The 20,764-nt window shown below is 41.9% G+C and overlaps 1 protein-coding gene across 1 annotated transcript in view; it reads left to right on the top strand.

Annotated features, from left to right (window-relative positions):
- The first annotated feature begins 1,314 nt into the window (after positions 1-1,314).
- Positions 1,315-20,764, top strand: part of SIPA1L1 (signal induced proliferation associated 1 like 1) — a 347,884-nt gene continuing 328,434 nt past the window's right edge. The window contains exon 1 of the mRNA XM_019640297.1: positions 1,315-1,650. The gene's annotated coding sequence lies outside the window, so the exon portion shown is untranslated. The remainder of the gene's footprint in view (positions 1,651-20,764) is intronic.

The raw sequence follows: 20,764 nt of genomic DNA, 5'->3' as shown, positions 1-20,764 counted from the left end.
TTTAAAACAGACTCATTCTGTGTGAACAGAAATGGGAGGATAGTTTAGTAGAGTCAAAAACATAACTGTGGAGTAGAAACACATTCGTAGCCCAAGTATTTTCCGGGGTAGGGTGAAAGGAAAGTACTGAGGACAAGTACAGATTGTTGGGTTAATTATTTTCCCCAACAGACATTAGGTAAATATCTACTATGTACCAAGTCCGTGGAAGCGCTGAGAATACAAAGATGAATCAGGCAGCTCCTCAAGGAGCCCGGTCTGGTAGTGGTGGTGGGGGATGCAGAGGGGGTGGGTGGGTGGCTGGGGTAGAGAGACAGAGGGAGGGTATGGAGTGGGTGAGGGTTGACGGATGAAGTTAGACGGGGAGTTGAAAAACTGAATATATGGTAGCAATTTGGGGGTACAGATATGCGCAGATCGCTATGGCAGATATCTGCCTCAGAGCCTCTTATAAAAACAATCAGCCGCATTTGCCAAATTTGGCCAGCTATCATGACGCCGGTTTTCGCAGATATCCTCTCTGAACACAGGTTTAAAAATCCTCCTCCTTCTCACTCTCGATTCCCCCACCAGTAGGGCGTCGAGCAAGGGAAGGGGCAGGTTGAAAACTGCACCCACGTTTGCTGCCTGCGCTCTCTGCAGGAGACAGGAATCCAGGGCTTTGCCGTCGTCATAGCAACTAGGAGCTCTGTGGTCCCCCACCTTCCACTGACTCCTTCCACTTCCCCCGCGGGTTGGGCAGAGCTGTCGCTTCTCTCGCGAGACTTGAGCGCCGCGCTGAGCAGCCCCGCGGTGATCTCACCCGAGACCCGGGGAAGGAGGGAGGGAGTGAATTGAAGGAGGGGACAGAATGGGGCGGGGAGGCGGGGAAAGGAGGGGACGGGAAGGGCGAGCGCGGCGCTGCCAACGCCGGCAACTTTGTGAGCGAGTTCAGTGCGTGCGTGAGCGAGTGAGCGAAAGTCAGTGCGGCGCCGAGTTCCGGGGAGGGGGGTCCCTGGGGAGGGCCAGGTCTGGGCTTCAGAGACCGACCCCCCCCACCCCAGGCCACTCCATCCCCTTCTGCCTCGGTGGCTCCCTCCCCATTTCCTCCCCCAACCGATCCTCCCTGGCCTTCCCGCCCGGGTCCGCAGTTACCTGTCCCCTCCCCCACTCGGCACGCACCTCCCCTTTTCTCCGCGCCCACCTCGGACCTCTGGACCCCCGACCCCCGGACGCTCCGCACTCGCTTCCCGCGCTGGTCGACCCCTCAGCGCTTTCTCTTGGGGGCAAGTGGGCGGGATGGGGGGCAGTGAGCCTCGGGGGCGGCGCGAGCGGGGACCCAAGCGCCCAGACAATAGTTGATGCTCGGGGACGGGGGCACCTCCACCCCCAACGACGCCAGGAACGCGCCCCCCGCTGGCCGCTCTCCAGTCTGCATTCCGGGTCCCCCCGGGAGCCAGGCTCGGGAGTTGGGCTGATTCGCCCTCGCCTCCCCCCTCCGATCCCCCTCCGCTGGGCGCCCTCCCCGGCCTCGCCGCCTGCCGTTCTCCGCCGAAAAGGCGGCGAGTGAGCGCGCGCCGACCGTCTACAAGGTTTCTCTTTCTCCCCAGGGAGGGCGCGCGGCGGACGCACCCGGGACGCGCGGCAGCACCGGGGAGGCCCGGCCCAGCGGTAAGTGGCGCCCGCGCCTCGGGTCCGGTTAGGGGAGCGGGGGTGCAGGATTGTTGACAGCCCCCTACCCCATTTTCTGGCGGGGGGCTCGGGTCCAGGACCCGGAGCAGGACACAGAGAGGCCGGTCAAAGTTTTATTTCCGATTTGGTGGCGTGCTGATAGCGCAGCCCGGCGGGGGGCGAGTCCGACTGCACCGCGCCCGGTGTGCGCGCGCGCGCACCTTGGGATCCGAATCTGCACAACTATCTGCCAGGCGCCAGGCGAGAAGCTGGGAGACCCGCGCCCCGGTTGGGGTGGCTGCACTCACCTCGCTGCTCTCGTTTCCACCGGGCGACTCTTCCCTTTCAGTCACCTGGGTGAGCTCCTAGTAGGCTGAGCTGGAGGGGACAGGCCGAGAGGTTTAATCGTGAGAACGGGTGGTTAATTTCTCCCCTATGGGTCTGGGGGGGAGTGAAATTCCGGGATGCTCTAACCTGCTGCGAGTGAATCACACGAGGGCTGGGGAGGCTTGGGGGTACTGCAAAAAGAACTTTTCCGCCCTCGCCCCATCTGTTTCCAACTTCCCTCCTGACCTTAAAGAAATTTGCGAGGCTCCCTATCATATACCTCCACGGCATTTCTAGGAGGACAAGTAATCGCGTTGGGCAGGTTGAAATTTCATCGGGTTCACCGTTTGGAAAACATAGAGACAGGGAATTGGCTCCCTTTCAAGGAAGATGTTTGAGTTGTTGGTATTCGTTTTGAAGGGAAGCATTTGGAGACTGATGACTCCTAGATGGCATTTACCTTACAGATTTTACTTTTCTGGAAAGAAGCATTCACTGAAATTCTGACTACCTGCTAAACGATTATATTTCTAAACTGGGAGCCAGTGATGCGATGCAAATTCCAGAGTAAAGGTGTTGACTTTCATCAGGCTCCAGGTCTATCTGGATGAACTGGGGTTGGCGTTTCCTCTATAAAGCAAACCCTTCATGTTGAAACTCTGACTCAGACTCTTAAAGCCATTGTTTTTGTACTGGTACTCTGTGGGAGTTAAGTGTCAACTTTCTCCTGTTTTCGCATATGGAATATTCATCCAAGGTAAAGAGTCTCTGACTTAATCATTTGGAAATGTACAAGATTAAGTCTTATAGAGTCATTCTCTGCAGCCAGTTTAGTAACGGTATTAATTTTCTATATGATACTGATTTAATGGCTTTCACTTTTTCCTTTTTTGAAAGCTGCAATTAAGCCACTTTTACGAGGAGGAAAAAAAGTTGATGGGAATAATATGGAACAGTCGTAACAGCAGTGGTTTCAAATAAAAGGTTTACATAAAGCAGTTTATGGTCACTGATGTCTCTGACTATTAGATGACATACCAGTTATTAATGAGAGAATATTAATATTAAGACATTTTCCCATGGAATAAATTATTTACACTAAAGCATTAGCAGTCAACAATGCATTTAAAATGACTTGGGTGATGATTTGCATGTAAATGGTTAGGGGCAAAATAAGAGATTTGGAGGGATGAATGGTTCCATGTGGCTGACTTTCCTTATCTCATTATGCTTAAGTAAAAGGACTCTTCAAGTTGACTGTATCATTAGATTTCTCTAGTTGACTGAGAGAACAAGTTTAGCAAGTAAGTGGCTCAAGACAGTCAGTAGGTGTTGCTGTTAGCTTCTCTGCAGTTCCTGGTACTGCTCCTTGAGTTTGAAATTGCAATTTTGATGCAGTGCACTTAGATCTGAAGTGTCAGGCGGTGTTAGTTGTGACTTCATTGTAGAAGCCCATGGCGAGGTTAACTTGAATCCTTGGCAATAATTCCAAAGCCACCTCACTGAAATTGTATATTGGGATTCTTTTAACCCTATCCTTTCACTATTGTTTTCTGGCTTTTGTATTTGTTTTTGCTTTGAATTAGGTGTGTAATTTTGGTGTAGCTCCCTTCCCCCATTTTAAGACGACGTTTAAAAAATTACCTTCTAGTAACTTCATTGAAGTCATAGATTGAAGATTGCTTGAGATTAGTGGTTTAGTAGTCTTGGGAGATCTCAGTCGACTATGAGTTGAAATATGTATATTTTCTAAAGTTTGCAGCTTGAATTTTCTAATCAGTGGCTGTTTTCTATCCCTTTGAGCTGTGAAACAGGAGCGTGAGAAGAGGTGGAACAGTATAAGAGTACAGATTCCCTGAATCTTTCCTGTTTAGGAGAAAGTATGTTGTGACTAATGAAACATGATTATGTGCTCCCCATCAGTCCTCACTGTCATGTTATCATTTTTATTGGTCCACATCAGTGCACATATGACTAGTCTGAAGATTTTCCAGTGACATCTCAGATTTGAGTCTTTGGGTCTTTGGTTTACTGACCAAATCGGACTTTGTCTGAGGAAGACAAACAGACTCATCCCTGTTAATGTAGAGTTAGAGCTCTGAAATAGCATGCATGCTTCTTTCTTCCTTCCAACTCAAATCACAGAGGTTCATATGTCAACTTCAGAAAAAAATATCACTATATTCCTAACCTTTTGAGATTTGTGGTGAGTCAAACAGTCTTTATTGAGTGCCTCTACTGGAAGGCATGCTCATTCCAGTGGTGAGTTAAAGTGTCTTCCTGGCCTCAAGGAACTTACTGTCCACTGGGGCCATTTGTAGTAACCTTTCCTGGTTTGGTGTTATGATACCCTGATGCCACCATAAAGGTTTTGCATAGCAGGCAATTAGTTTTGAATTTTAACTTCAAATTTTCCAGCTAGGGAATCTTACGAAAAAAACAAAACAAAACTGAACCTCTTTCTGAAAAACTTTTTCTGTAGAGATGGGCACAATAACTGCCTCATAGCTTTGCTGCAAAAACTGAGAGTATATGTATGAGAGTACTGTGTAAGCCATGAAGTCTTATTTGCAATTGCACTTGGTTACTTTCTGCTGAACAGATTCATAGGTTGTAGAAGGGATTTTGAGCATCAGTTATTTGTTCCTTCTTCCTCATTTTACAGATGGGGAAACTGAAGCCCAGGAAGTTGAAGTGATTTGTTGAAGGTCATATTGTAGAAGTAGGCAGTGATTAGCAGGCAGGTTTTCAGATTAACTGTACTCCTCTGTTTCCTGGTTTTTTTTTTTTTCCCTCCCTTAGAGTCTATTATGTTAAAATTTGTTTGCTACTTTTCCCCCCTTGCACTTAAGTGTTCATTAAACGGGTGAAAGGAGAACAAGCAAAACTTAAGGAAACAAAACCTACATAAAGGTTGAACAGCTATGAAAACAGCATTGATGCAGTGTTTGGTAACTAAGCTTTAGAGTTACTCAAATTACAAAGTTATGGAAAAAGAAAATTATGAGTTAGTTAAAGTATTTACATAGTAGAGTCTGTAGGCTTTTTTTTTTTTTTTCTTTTAGGAATCTTTGTTAACTCTGAGCATAATATACTTGTATGCTCTTTTAGAGAAGCCAAACTTTATTCTAGTTTACCATTTTCCTCTCTTCCTAAACTCACTTTTCACTTATAAAAGAAGGAAACAGTGGCAGCTTTTAGACTTTCTCTTTCAGCAACGTGTAAGGGTAACCAGGGGCCAGGGATGGGGGAGGATCAGTCAGGTGAAGGGATAACTCTATAGAAAACAGGAGAACGAAGGAGCTTCCTGTTGAGAACGTGGCTGGTTTATATAGTGCCATCCTACCTTTCACTGGGGTAACTAACCTGAGCCAGGAGAGAAGAAACATTCCTGCCAGTTGGGGGACTGCCCCTTAGATGAGGGGCTCTCCCTGTTCCGGGGAGGGTTAAGTGTTATGTTATTTCTTCATTGCTCACACAAAAACTTGTGTCTTGTTCCACGGACAGTGCTATTTAATATACGGGTGTTACGGGTGTTCCATTGTCACTTGAGCTTGGCAATCCAACCCTCTATCCATGGCACTTCTACTTTTTTGATGTGAGAAATAAATTGGCCTCAATGGATTTTTGCTTTTAGTTTTTTTCTGTGCCTAGCTAGTTAAACAAAACAAAACTGACACACTTATATGGTACTTTGTTTTCCAAAGGTGATAAGTTGACTCTTGAGCAATATGGCTTTGAACCGCGTGAGTCCACTTATATTTGGATTTTTCAATAAATACTGTAAATGTATTTTCTCATATGATCGTATACACATTTTAAGAAGGGAAAAAACTGTATTAAAATTGTAATACTCAATATATACTGATAACAAAAGGTGAGTACAAGTCATGTGTATACATTTTTTTTTGGCACCCCGGTATAGATAACATACAAAATATGTGTTAATTGACTTTGTATGTTATCAGTAAGTCTTCTGGTCAACAGTAGGCTGTTAGTAGTTAAGTTTTGGGGGAGTCAAAACTTACATTCAGATTTTTTACTGCACAGGGTGTTGGCGCCCCTAACTCCTGTGTCGTTGAAGGGTTAACGGTAAATAAGTTAGTTATTCTTAGATAACTGCTCATTTATTCTTTTGGTAGGTTTTGGATGAGCTCTGGGATGAGTCATAGAAACATGGGAAAGATTTTGTTTTCTTTGGGTCATTAAACACAGATTTGAGTGAGAGATGGAATAACATGAGTGTGATTCGGTTTGTGATCCATTGGGTGTATCTTCTGAGGGTAGGGACCAGTCCACCTCCATTTTTTCCTTTTATTCCGGCCTGGGGTGTGTAAGGTACCCCTAGCTGCAAAGAGAACATGAGTGTGTTTTTGAAGATCTAGAGAGATGACACCAAAATGACACAGGGGACTGTCAGGGGCTTCTTTAGTTGCACCTTAGTAAATAGCAGTGCTTGGTGGGTGTGCCACAGCGGCAGGCGAAGCCGTTTTTCTTTGCCTCTGGAGGTCTGTGATGAGAATTTTCAGCCTTTAGATTGCTAATTTGTTACTTGTCATGTTGCACTGTTTTCCCTCTAATTAAAATTGTAGTATGCCTAACTTTAAATTGTGGGAAATGGGCAATTACATAATGTTAGATTTCCCTGTTTTTCAGTTCAGGAGAGGCAGGAGGAGAATGTATGCATGTTGGAGAATGTGGGCCTGGATGGGAGAGTTACATTTGCATAAGCACTGGGGTCACTCAGAGGCATCTTGAGCAGACTAGACATCCAGCCGTGGAGGCCTCTGGATTCATTTTTTCTTCTCTCCTCCCCCAGAGCTGGTCCAGTTTAAATGAATGTCACAGACCTGATAGTGAATTTTAGTTATGCCTCTTTTGTCTGTCTGCTTTTTGCACAAAACCTTTTATCAAAGCTACACGTATAGTAATTGGCTGGTTTTTGCAACTGTTTTATTTTACTTCCTTTTAGAATGAATGAGTCCTGAACTTCTCAGAATAAAGCTATTGAGAAATAAAAAGCAAAAGGCTACGTGCTAAACCATCATGTTCCTCTAATCAAGACTTGACTATGATCAATATCTTTTACTTTGGCTCCTATATTATCTTTCCATAATTCATTTTTTTCCTATTCTCAATTATTTGCCTAGACAGGAATTCTGGTTTGATATATTATGAGCTCCTTGCAGTTACTTTAACAGTCTTAGTTCCCAGAATTGATTGTTTGATTTTTGTTTTAAGATTTTATTGGGGGTATTGGGGGAGGGAACAGTGTTGGGGAATCGGAGAGGGGGGACAGACAAGTTGCTGTCCTTTTGTTCTTCAGTCTAGTTGTGGAGGACGTTGTTTCATTGGCCCATGTGGGTATTGTGATCATTGTGCTCTTCCCGGGTGAGGCAGACCCACTGCAGCCTATGCCGTCGCCGGTGACTCACGGCAGCCCAGCTCCAGGTTGAGCTGTTGTTCACCATCTTAGCTGTAGAGGGCGCAGTGTCACTGGCCCTCATATGTGGGATCTGAACCGGGGTCCTGCTGCTCAGAGCTGGCGTCCCAAGCCAGCTCTTAACCAACACGCCCCTCGGCCTGCTCCGATTGTTTGATTTTTACAAGTTTCTTTTCAGTTCTTGATTCTTTCAGAGAAGCAGCTGATGACTGAACTGTGGTAGCTCTCACTCCTTCAAGAAGAGAGAGTACTTACAAGGAGATATGCCTATAAAATGTAGAATTATAAGCTAATAGAATGTTTGAAAAATTTCACCCAGTTTTACTAACTGTTATTGCTTGTTTCACCTGTGTGTATACCTAGGAGAAAAATGGAAAGCAGTATTTTTCCATATTTTTGCCAAAAGTGTAAGTTTGTGATTTGTCAGAAGCATACTACAATTCTTTTCTTTCAAAGACTTCAAAAGCCCTCTTGAAATGAAGGCTCGTGAGTAGTTGATTTGATGCTTCCCTTTTCCCTAACCATACTTCTGGCTGATCCAATGAAGACCTCCTCAGAAGGTTCTGCCAGGATACTTGGCCAGAGTCTAACTTCTGAGGACCTCGTGTTTCGAGCGTAAAGAGAGTGCTGTGTGTGTCTATATGTATTTTTGGGGCGGGGCTTGACTCCTGGCCTAGGATGTGCTCTGGGGAAACCTGTTAGAAAGGCTTGCCCTGGCTGAGCCTGAATGGAGCTCCTGACTCTTGTTTCTTTGTTTGAGAAATGCCTGTGATGCTACAAAGAGTCTCCGTGTTACTTTATTTTTTAAATTAGGATCTTAGTGCTGATCCTGTGCAATAGGAAATGAGGCATAATAATTGCATGGCAAAAGAATGTTTCAGTAGATAAATGATAAGTGATGGAGAGTTTTGGATTTATAGAAAAGACTTATTGAAAGTTCAAAACCCTCAGCCTAGTAAATGCTTTTGGTGGGATTGTTCCGAAGGCCATTTTTAAGGTATGTTTTAAGGTATAGTGGTTTTTAACAGCTTGGGTAGAATGTGTTTGGGGGAGTAGGGAGTGCTTGGTGGAGAGGATAGAGAATCACAGTGAATTTGGGGCTTTTCTGTGGGGGCTTTTCATGCTAGATACCTGGTGGCTAGGTGGTTTGAAGAAACTCAGCAGGTGATTCTGTTACACTTCTCCACCATCTAGTTGAGAACACAATGGCTTTTGTATCATTTTTGGATTTATGCTTGACAATAAGGTAATCAAGTAGTGGGGTTAAATCAGAAAGCAGCTGACTGGGGATTGTGGAAACTTCATTTTGGATGGGTGAAAAGGAGAGTCTCTGATCCTCTATGTAGTCCCATTGATTGAGAACGACAACTTGGAAGAAATTTGGAAATGACCATCAGCAGCTATTGGGTTGTTGGAAAAGTTATGACGTGTGTTTGAGACAGATGGTACCAGTTCATTTTTGAAAGTACAAGAGTCATTCGCATCTATGTTATTGCTATGTCGTTTGACAGCTGAGAGTTCTAGCTTCATTCTAAAAAAAAAATTGAGCGATTTGGTTGAGTTTTGGAGATTTTACAACAAGTTGAAGATGGAAGACCAAACTGTACATTTTGCCATATTTTGCTGTTTTACTTCCATAAAGGGAAGGACATGCATCAAGCTTGTGAAAAGTTGCATAAAGTTTACGGTGACAATGCTCTACAAGAACGTCAGTGCCAACAATGGTTCATAAAATTCCATGCTGGTGATTTTGATCTCAACAATGCTCCTCGGCCAGGGAGTCCCACCGAGGTTGATGACAACAAAATAAAGGCGTTGATCAAGTCAAATCCACGTTACACGACATGAGAGATTGAAGAAATATTGAATATCCATCATTCAGGCGTTCACGACCACCTGAAGAAGCTGGGATACATAAGCAAGCTTGATATTTGGGTTCCGCATGAACTCAAAGAAATTCATTTGACGGTGCATATAAACTTCTGCGATACGCTCATTAAATGTGAGGAAAACAATTCTTTTTTGAAGTGACTGATAACTGGTGATGAGAAGTGGATTGTTTACAACAATGTGGTGCACAAATGGTCTTGGTCCCAACATGATGATTTGCCTCAAACGACATTGAAAGCAGACATTCATCAGAGGAAGGTTATACTCTCAGTGTGGTGGGATTTGGAAGGTGTCGTTTTTCGAGCTCTTACCAAGGAACCAAATAATCAATTCAAATGTGTACTGTCAGCAATTGGACAGTTTGAACGAATCCATCTCTCAGAAACGTCTAGAGCTCATTAATTGTAAAGGAATTGCGTTCCATCACAACAAAGCAAGACCACACACAAGTTTGATCACCCGTCAAAAATGATTGGAGCCTAGATGGGATGTGTTGCCACACCCACCATACTCGCCTGACCTTGTGCCGTCAGACTTCCACTTGTCTTGCTGTCTTCAAAACTCCTTGTGTGGTATAATGTTCAATTCAGATGAGGCTGTAAATCAGCATCTTGTTCAGTTTTTTGCAAATAAAGACAGGTCCGTCTATGAACGAGGAGTTATGAAGCTCACTGAAAGATGGCAAAAGGTTATTGAACAAAATGGGCAATATATCGTTGATTGATCTTTGTTCTTTATATAAATAAATGACCTTTGAAAAACATAGACAAAATACGTCACTTTTCCGACAACCCAATAGTAAGGCCCAGCTGCCTAGACTCCTGCAGTGGAGGTAGAACGCATACATCCAATTTGGTAATTGCATGTTGGCACTTACTTTTTTTATTGGGGTAAAAACCATATAACGTAAAATTTACCACTTTAACCATTTTTAAGTGTACAGTTCAGTGGTGTTTATTCACATTGTTGTGAAACAGGTCTCCAGAATGTTTTCATCTTGCAAATCTGAAACTATACCCACTATGCAACTCTCCACTTCCCCTCCCCGCCCCCTGTCAACCACCATTCTACTTTCTATTTCTATGAATTTGACTACTTTAGATACCTCATATAAGAGGAATCGTGCAGTGTTTGTCATTTTGTGACTGGCTTATTTCACTCAGCATAATGTCCTCAGGTTTCATCCATGTTGGCATGTGACAGGATTTCTTTTCCTTTTAAGGCTGAATAATATTCGATTGTATGTACAGAGCACATTTTGTTTATCCATTCATCTATAGATGAGTATTCAGGTTGTTTCTTCTACCTCTTGGCTATGATAAGTAGTGTCGCTGTGAACATGGGTGTACAGATATCTCTTTGAGACCCTGCTTTCAATTCTTTAGGATACATACCCAGAAGTAGATCATATGGTAGTTTTGTTTTTACTTTTTTGAGTAAGCTCCGTATTGTTTTTCATAGTGGTTGCACCATTTTACATTCCTACCAGCAGTGTACAAGGATTACGTCTCATCCTTGCCAACACTTGTTCTTTTGTTTTTTTAGTAGTAGTAGCCATACTAATGGGTGTGAGGAGATGTTATTGTGGTTTTGAATTACATTTCTCTGATAAGTTATATTGAGTATCTTTCATATGCTTCTGGCCATTTGTATATCATCTGGTGAAATGTCTAAGTCTGCCCATTTTTCAGTCGGGTTGTTTGACTTTTTTTGTTGTTGAGTTGTAATTTATTCTGGATGTTAACCTTTTATTAGATATATGATTTACAAATATTTTCTCCCATTCTGTAGGTTGCATTTTTTACTTTTTTGATTGTGTCCTTTGATACACGAACGTTTTTAAGTTTGACGTAGTCCCATTTGCCTGTTTTTGCTTTTGTTGCCTGTGCTTTGGGTGTGATATCCGAGAAATCATTGCTAAGTCCAGTGTCATGAAGCTTTTCCCCCTACGTTCTCGTCTAGAAGTTTTAGAGCTTGAGTTCTTACATTTAGGCCTTGAATCCATTTTGAATTAATTTTTATGTGTGATGTAAGATAAGGGTCCAGCTTCTTTCTCTAGCATGTTGATATCCAGTTTCCCAGCACCATTTGTGGAAGAGACAGCCCTTTCCCCATGGAGTGATCTTGGCACCCTTGTCGAAGATCAGTTGACCATATATGTGAAAGTTTCTTTCTGGGCTGTCTATTCTATTTGTCTGCCTGTCTTTGTGCCAGTACCACCCTATTTTGATTACTTTAGCTTTGCAATGTATTTTGAAATCAGGAAGTGTGAGTGACACTTTTATGCTATTGTAAGGTGTTGAGTAATAGAGAAGTAATAGAGAAGTTGGCAATAGAGAAAACAATTCAAATACTACTTTATATTTTTGAGGGGACTAGACACTTAAAGAATGAGGTAACATGATTGAAATGGCAGAACGTTCGTGAGGCTATCAGTTGTCAATTAGCATAGTAAGAGCTGTGGGCTGGCACTTCCTACTTTACAAAGTACTTTCACAGATGTAGAGTCCAATGGCTTGGGAAAGCTTTGGAAAGGCAGTGGACCTTGAATTGATCTTGAAGATTTGATGTGTACTTTCGAGGGTATAAAAACCGAAACCACCTGGGTCAGTTGCATCATAGTGCTATAGGGAGGTCTTTAATGAAAGCCTCTAGTAGTCATCTCAAGATTTTCAATGGGATCAGTTATTAGAAGAACTGTCACTTGTGATTTTTTTCTCTTGACACTGTATTGCCTTTCCTATTCTAATCCGGTAGTTTCTGATTTTCCATATCTGTTCATTGAATAGCAGTGGCTACAGAGAGAGTACTTAGCCATAGCACTGTTTTATTTTCTAGGATGTGCAAAGAACAGGAAATTAACCTGGCTGGATTGTACAGGATGAATTGAAGGAGAGGGATTGGTGCAAGAACAGCAAATTAAGTGGTCGCTTTAATAAGTCATTTAGGCTACCTAAGACATACTGTCGCCTTTTAACTACAACTATGGGAATAGTTTTGGTTGGCTGTATTACTTGAAGGAACAAGTAGAATTTCTGTGGAGGAAAACTATAGTGTGTTTTCATAGATTAGGCCTGTAGTAAAGAGTTATTTAATGGTGACCAAATGAGTTTACGTCTACATGGGTAGGTCTCTAAGAGTAACTTATTTATTCTGTAAGTGTTTATTGACTTCTACTATATGCCAGGGGCTGGTGGCTGCTTCCAGTGAAGGAAGGATACGTGGTTCCAGCTCTCATGAGGCTGATACCCTGCTAGTGCTTGATGAGGTCCTTTTTAGTGCTCTAGTCCTCTCATCTGGCTGGATTTTTCTTTTAGTCAAAGGCTACCTGTGTTCCTTCTGATTCAGAAACAATTGTAGTTTATTATGAAAATAGTCCTATTAAACATTTGTTTGTATAGAGGAATAAAGAAACATTAGACAATTCTGCCTTTTGGTTTCCAAGGACATATGTCTTGGCTAAATTTACTTTATCAAGTGCTTTTTTAAGTTAAAGAACTACAGGAAGCCGGCTTTAATGAATTTTGGTTAAGTTTTTCCTGAGGAACCAAATAAGATTTTCAAGTCTTGGTTTCTTTTGCTTCTATGACTGCTCCAAGAATATCTAGAAATCTAGTTTTGGCTAATTCTGGATTTTCCCATTAATTGTCAGATCTTAAAAGAGCCATATACCCTTTTTGGACCTTATTTGATTCGTTCATTCATTTGTTTGTTCATTTAACAAGTTTTCAATGTTCACTTATTATACACCAGATAATCTTTTCATTTGTAAAGGGGAGAAGGTTGAAGGTTGAATTGAGTTTCCCTGAAGGCCAAATGTTAAAATTCTGTGAATTTGTTAGTGTGATTTATGACTTTTTACAGATAGTAGAAATGCTCTTGAAAAAGCTAAAGAAAGATAAATTTAGTTTTTGTTTGCAACTAAAACATTTTAGTGGGAAAATTCTATAGTGGTGGAAAATTTTAGCATTAGTTTCACTCTGATCTGAAAACAATCAACATTTTAACTCAACTTTGAGACTCTTCTCATGTAATTTTGGTGGTAAACAATTCTGAATCTTTTCTGCTGTTCCTTGTAACACCCTAGAAGCTTAATCCCTGTTCCAGATGATTGGTATAGTGCCACTAGGGGAGATTTAGAAATGTTTATCATCTCTTCTTCTAGGTGCTCAGTTCTGAATCTTTTAGAGCTTGTGTCATTTACGTGTGTGGTAGTCTTGAGCTATGGTGACATCATGTCACAGAATTCAGAAATCACACTGAAGATCTGAGTAACAGCACTGTGATAATTCAGCTGGCAATTGCCCATGCTGCCAAAAATGTGATATTCAGATAACCCAGTGTGAGATTTTTGTGGCTTTATAAAATGATATTTTCATTTTCATTTCTTGTCAGTAATTCAACATGGTATTGCTTTTATGTTGTAAGATTCAGTTACGCAAAGTAAAATTTAAAAATTTTCTCCCATGTGGATTGTTGGCTGTTGGAAATTGGGTCTCGTTATCACCAAAAAAGTTGGAAGATTTGTTATGGTCCTGAGTCTGTGACTTTGACCATTTTTCTTTTATTTACTGATGAGCAATATTCATTGAGCACCTTCTAGATGGCAGATACTGTTCTCCTCCTGGATATGCAGCAGTGAACAACTCTTGAGAGAGATAGGGAGCCAGCAGAGGGTACAAAGGATTTTGATCTGACATTTTTGAAGGACAAAACTCTGTTGTGTTGAGGATGGAATGAAGGGGGCGGGGAGGCAAAGGTAGAAACAGGGAGGTATTAGGGGGCTCTAGCAATAATCTAGGTGAAATGTGATGATAGCAGCAGTGGAGGTGATGAGAAGTGGCTGGATTCTGGACATAACCCAACCAAGTGGGGCTAACATGATTCACTGAAGGGCGGCAAGATGATGTGGCGTGAATGAAAGTGGAGTTGAGGATAACACCAAGGTTTTTAGCCTGTGCAACTGGAATAATGGAGCTGCCATTTATTGAAATGGGGAAGACTGGAGGAGCAGGTTTGGGTGGGGAGTTAAGAGCCGATTTGTACATGTTGGGTATGAGATACCAGTGGATGTGCAAGTGGGGAAGTGAAGGTGGCAGCTGGGTAGGTCTGTTAATCTTTGTGAGCTTCAGTTTTTGTTTTTTTATCTGTGAAATGGGGACGGTATTTGCCCTTCTCAGAATTTTCGAGATTGAATGAGAAATAAAAAAGTTAAAGCATCTAAAGTTATGTCCTATAGTGGGGATATTATTCCTGGAAAATAGACTGGTTACCATCTTAGGTACTTTGTGGTTCCTTTTGAGCTACTTAAGTCATAGGCCAGAATGTATTGTGGAAAGTTGGCATTTGCCCTCCAGAGGCTGGCTTTCTCTCTGCATAGGCAGAAAAGCTTTCTTGATCCATTCTGCAATTCCTGGGCAGCTTCTGGGAGAAGTTGGTATTTTTGGTTCCTTCCAGGCTTCATTTTGTATAGAGGCATTGGAGCACTACGTGTGTGGCACCAGACTTGCCTCTTAATAAATATATTTAGTTTTTGGGCTGGCCAAGTGGCTTGTTGGTTAAGAGTTGTCTTGGGACACCAGCTCTGAGCAGCAGGGCCCCAGTTCGAATCCCACATGGGCCAGTGACACTGCACTCTCTACAGCTAAGATGGTGAGCAACAGCTTAACCTGGAGCTGGGCTGCTGTGGGTCGCCAGCGATGGCGTAGGCTGCAGTGGGGCTGCAGTGGGCTGCCATAAGCTACTGTGAGCGGCCGGCAGCTGGTGTGAGCCGCCATGAGTGACTGTCCAATGGGCGGCAAGCGACTGCTGCACCCGGGAAGAGCTCAATGATAATACCAACATGGGCCAGTGAAGCAACGTCCTCCACAACTAGACTGAAGAACAAAAGGACAGCAACTTGACTTTCCCCCTTCCCCTATTCCCCAATGCTGTTTCCCTCCCTCAATTCCCCAATAAAATCTTAAAAAATAAATAAATAAATAAACATAGTTTCAGGCCAGGGTAATTTTATTTAGGTGTGAGGATACTGTAGTAGGAAAACAAAGGGTTCTTTCCTTTCTCAAAGTCTTTATTATTATAGCTTTTCATAACTCATACCAGTTAACAAATAGGGTCTCATATGTCAAATTTACTGGGGATACCACTCTCCATGTTTCTTGAGTCAGAATACCTATGTATATATGTCTGGGTTTCTTGATTGCTTAAAATTTTGTTATAGGCAGGTGAAATACGTTAAATATATATATTTGAACCCACTGAATTATAATTTATTTAAGATTCAAGTAAAAATGTTGAAAGTCATCAGTCTTATATTTCAATCAGTGTTATTTTGAATTTATTAAATGTTGTTTCTTACAGTTTGTAGTGAATAGCTGCAGCCTTGAAATGCAGTATTTGTTGATACTTGATTCCTTCCCTACAGTGAGATACTGCTTTAGGAATCTTCAGTCAGGAGTTGTGGTGGTGAGTCTTGTTTTTTCTAACCCATGAGGCAGTTTGAACAGAAACACTATTGCTCTTTCTTCACTGCCCTGCGAGTTTCATCGTCAGTCTGCAAGATTCAGCTGGGCATCAGCTGTGTGTGCCCATTGCAAATAATGTAATTTAGAAAGAGAAGTTATGTGCGTTTGGGTGCCTGACACATGATGAATAACTGTCAATCATTGGGAACTCCGTTTAAGTCAATATTCTAGGTGTTCAGTGGAAAGAGAGCAGTAATGGCTTAATGGGGGAAGGCACCAGGTGAACAGGAACTATGTTTTTCAGTAGATATGGCGGAAGCAGAAATAATTTGGGTGGTTCTCTGGTATCTTTCAAACAAGAGGACATCGCTCTATGTTAGGGTTTTTGTCAGGTCCTCAAATTTATAGATAGATTTACCCATTTGCTCAGTAATTATGAAGTCACACAATCTTTTGCTTTTCATTGTATTGGCTTACTATACATCATTTTATTTCAACTTCTAAAAAACTGAGCTATAGGTATCTAGTATAGTATCACTTGACATAATTGTTGGAAAAAAAACCCTAGGCTATTATCTTTCCTTTTGAATGAAGTACATATTAGAAAATTTAGATGACTTGTAAGAGACAATTTTAAAGGAATCTATACGTTTAAATCGGCTATTTTTTCCTTGCATGTTTATTTCCTCCTAGAAGGAATGCAACTTACTTGGACTTTCTAAAATATCTTTTAATATTTTCCAAGTTGCCTGAGGGTTTTTTATTTGCAGCTGAGTCTAACACTCATTTTTGATTGGGGGGACACTCCCTAAGTTTCTTTGAGGTCACAGTACCTATTTATGCACTCCTAAGTTTCTTTTTTAATAACACCTTTATTGAGCTATAATTCACTTATTATACAATTCTCCCATGTGAAATGTACAGGCCAAGCGTTTTGAGTACATTTATAGGCAAACAGTTTTAGGACATCTTCATCACCCCAAAGAGAAACAGCCACATTTGTAGTCACTCCCATTTCGCCCCACCCCCACCTTATCTCCCCACCCCCAGCCCCAGGCCACCATGAATTTTCTTTCCATTTTTATAAATTTGCCTGTTCTGTATAAATCATGCAATACGTGGTCTTTTGTGCCTGGCTTCTTTTACCTAGTTCTATCAAAGCACATTGTACTTTTTTAAAAGCATTTTAATGTTGGTGGTCATGTTACAGATTTCAGATTCAATACTGGAGATACCCTGTCTGCAGACACACAAACTACAGCCTGTGCTGGTACAAGTAGCAAAACCACGTTACCAGATATGTTTGTGGGGCGGAGAGTGAACTTTGAAGGTTTCTTAAACAAAAAAGCCACCGGGGACTAACCCACAAATGCACTCACAGTGCACACGATTGCACAGTTGTCTTCACCTTGTCTGAGCATTGCCTGCTTTTTAAAAAATTTTTCAGATAGCTCTGAGACATCACCTCTGATTCTTCTCTTTCTTTTACCTTTGGTCTGGTCTGGAACCAAGCCTTGCCATTTGTTTTCTCCTGAGTCGATTCTTGCTTTCAACTTCTCTTAGTTTCATTGGCACTGTCTTAGAACAGATCCTTGACTTTCATATCCAGTGGTCTCCTTTCTGACCGCTTTGACACCTGCTGCCCCAGTCTCTAGGCCATCTGGTCTGATTATTCTTTCTAATGTACCACTTAGGTACAGGTGCCACCCAGGAGGGACTAAAATGGTTCCAGTACCTGGCCACATCAAACTCATACTCTGGCTTGCTTTAGGACTTTTCTCTTGGGTCTCCTTTCCTGTGTATCTGGTTTCTTTGGCCTCTCGAGGACTGTGTCTGCCTTTATATGCTGGGCCTCTGCGCTTCTTTCCAACTATTGTGACTTCCTTTCAGCCTTCGTTCATTTTTTATTTTAGTTCTATTCAATTCAAAAAGTATGTGCTATGTACGGAGTTCCCTACCCATAGCTTTATCTCTCTTCCTCTGTTCCCTGCGTATCATGCTTCCTTACCATTATCTGTCTCCCTGATCCCCTCTGATGCAGTACCAACCCCTGAGCTCTGGTTTTATCTGTATCTTTCTCATCCTTTAAGGCCCGCCTCTTTCATTGACATCTTCCTGGTTTCTGTTCCTCACCTTTATTTCTCCCTTCCCTGAAATGCTGTTGTACTATGTTGTGTACTTAAAGAGGTTGGCATTTAATAATCAGTGCACCATTCATCAAGGATGTTTAACCCGGAGATAACTCAGAAGGGATGCTGTCCGTTGTCAGAAGAGTCGAAAGTGTCATGTAGAAGGAGATCGCCTTTGTCTTCTCAGACCCCATCGGGCAGAACAATGAGTAAATACAGATATTTGTGCACAAGAAAGCTTTTCTAGTAGAGCTGTGTGCAGGTATGACAGGTATGCACAGGCTAGATCATTCTGGATGAGGTCATGATAAAGGCCATTCAGAGAGTCCATGGGGACTCAATGAGATTAGTGTCCTCTGTCTCCATGGACTCTCAGAATCACCTGAGGAGCATTTTAAGTACACCGATTCTCAGTTTTTGGAAAATTCAGATTAAGCAGCCTGTGAGGCCAGGCTTGGAAACTTTCGAGATCCTATGAGTGTCTCATTTGTTTACCAGGTCGTATTGAGTGCTGGCGTTGTGTGGCCATGTCAAGTTGTGGGTTTTGCCTTCCTGGGACCTGGAGTCAAGGGGGGCTGTAGACGGGGAAACCATGTGATTTCTCCTCAGGTGGATGTGGATTCTTTGAGGATAGGGACCATTTCTCATTTTTTTTTTGTTTATTTGCCCCCGGGGAATGGGCACATCATCATTGGTTCTTGGTCCATAAACAAATTAACCTGCTTTTGACTGGTTTACTCCCTTTTGTAAGGCTTGTTACTGTGTTCTTTATCCAGTTGTTTTCATACAACTTAATTTGTTGGTTGAAAAGGAGCTATTCTATCTGCAGTTGCTTCTGTGGCAGCTTCAGCCTTTTGATTTTGTTCCTTCCTAGTAATAAAATTAACATTGGCTACCAATTATTGAGTACCCAGTGTGCCTGGCACTTCATGTCACATTATTGCTAATCTTTATAACAAGCTGCAAGATAGACATTAGGACTCTGAGTGGGAGCCAGGATATTGAGTTCCTGTTACAGAATTTCTTCTTATAGTAACATATATTGCAGCAGCTACTGAGTTGAGAAATTGCCTAGCACAGTCATCTGTTGGGACGAGGGTAGTGGCAGTCATGTTTTGGCTGTGTGCATAGAATATATGTTACTGCTTGGAATGCCAGAAAGCCTGTCTACATATAATAGGGTAGCAATGACCATCACCCTATTAGTTAACTGGTAATTTGTTTTAAATACTATGATGGACTGATGATAAAAGTTCTCCACCCATTTCTCTAATGAAAGCCTGCTCTTACTGGTAGATTTGTAAGCCTGGTATGCAGTTTATCATTTGTCTGTGTGGAGCCACATCGGAGACTAAGGGACTGTTTTTTGTGTCTTCAGTGATGATCTGGATTTCCCAGAACTGGTGTGTGACCCATCTGGTGGTTTCCCGCACCCCCCCTCTCCCATCTGTGATAGGACTTTGGCCTTGTCAGGGGGTCCGCCACACTTCATAATGGTCGTAAATATCTTTCACTGAATTTTACCAATGAATTAGTTCTATGTTAAGTTCTTTACTTATAGCATCTCATTTTATCCTTATGAAATTCCTGTGCAATAGATATTATCAGTGTTTTAATAGACAAGGAAAGGAAACTGGAGCTTAAGAAGGTTAGTAACTTGCTTGGCTTTCCTACTCCCACCTGATTGCATTTTTCCAGGGATCACACAGGAGTGACACCATTGCTTTTAATTTCTCTTGCCACCTCTGACTGCTAGCTTCACTAAGAAAAATTAAGTGGTAGATGAGTGAAGAAGAGCAAGTATCTCAGACTCCTGGAGAAAATTCTCGGGTAATGTATTCCATTTCTCCCTTCCAGTGGAGTCAGGGTAATGATTGTCATTGAATGTTCTCTCTGACCAGCTGAACTTACTGAGATCTGGGAGACAACCTCACGATGGACTCATGTCTGCTAGAGAAGTTCAGGGCCTGGGATTGTCGGTGTTTCTAAGAAAGTACAAATTGCTAGGTGAAATGTAAATACCGGGGGTGCCAAAAAAATGTATACAGGTGGACACTGGTCAGCGTTGCTCAAGCAGTAGTTTGCTGTAATCAGAAGTGTCTGGACACTGATGGTAACCACTTTGAACACCTCTTGTAGTTGCAGAAGTCAAACGTGATTTGTATTCATCTTTTGTATCAGTATATATTGAGTATTACAATTTTAATACAGTTTTCCTTTCTTAAAATGTGTGTACATTTTTTTTGACATCCTCTGTATATATAGTTTTGATTAAATAAATACAAATCTTCACAGAGTTTGTAATAACCACCATTTTTTTTTTCTACTAAGAACACCTTTGCTTTACTTCCCAACTGAAGGCAAAACAGGAAACATGAGAAATTCATGTTCTGGGTGAAATACTTTTTTTCTCATCTTGCAGCATGGGTTCTGCTGTGAAGTCATCCTGTCATTGACTTCCGCCTGTTGCCCTAAAATTATCATGCTGTCATCTGTCAGTATCTGCTTCATTTTGAAATAAGTGTCTTAAGAGCCTGGAAGCATATTAGAAATATATAGATTTTTAAAGAGTTTGAATGAACTGAAGTTAATTGAAAATACAAAAACAGGTGTAAGATCAGTCTTGGCAATCAAGTGTGCTTCTAGGGGACACACATTCAATTGATGGAACAGAATTGAAGTTACTAGCAAATGAGCTTACTTAAGTTTGGTCATGGTGAAAAAGGAGAACATTTTTCCTACCTTAACTTTTCTATTGAATTGTGGCTTTGTAGTTTTATGGAATTCAGTATACCCCTGTTTAAACTTTATATACAGGTAATTTCTCCAAATCAAATATTTGAGACTTCTCTTTCCTGTTA

This window comes from Hipposideros armiger, unplaced genomic scaffold (assembly GCF_001890085.2).
Source record: "Hipposideros armiger isolate ML-2016 unplaced genomic scaffold, ASM189008v1 scaffold_49, whole genome shotgun sequence".
Taxonomy (NCBI): domain Eukaryota; kingdom Metazoa; phylum Chordata; class Mammalia; order Chiroptera; family Hipposideridae; genus Hipposideros; species Hipposideros armiger.
This window is presented reverse-complemented; position numbering and strand designations above follow the sequence as displayed.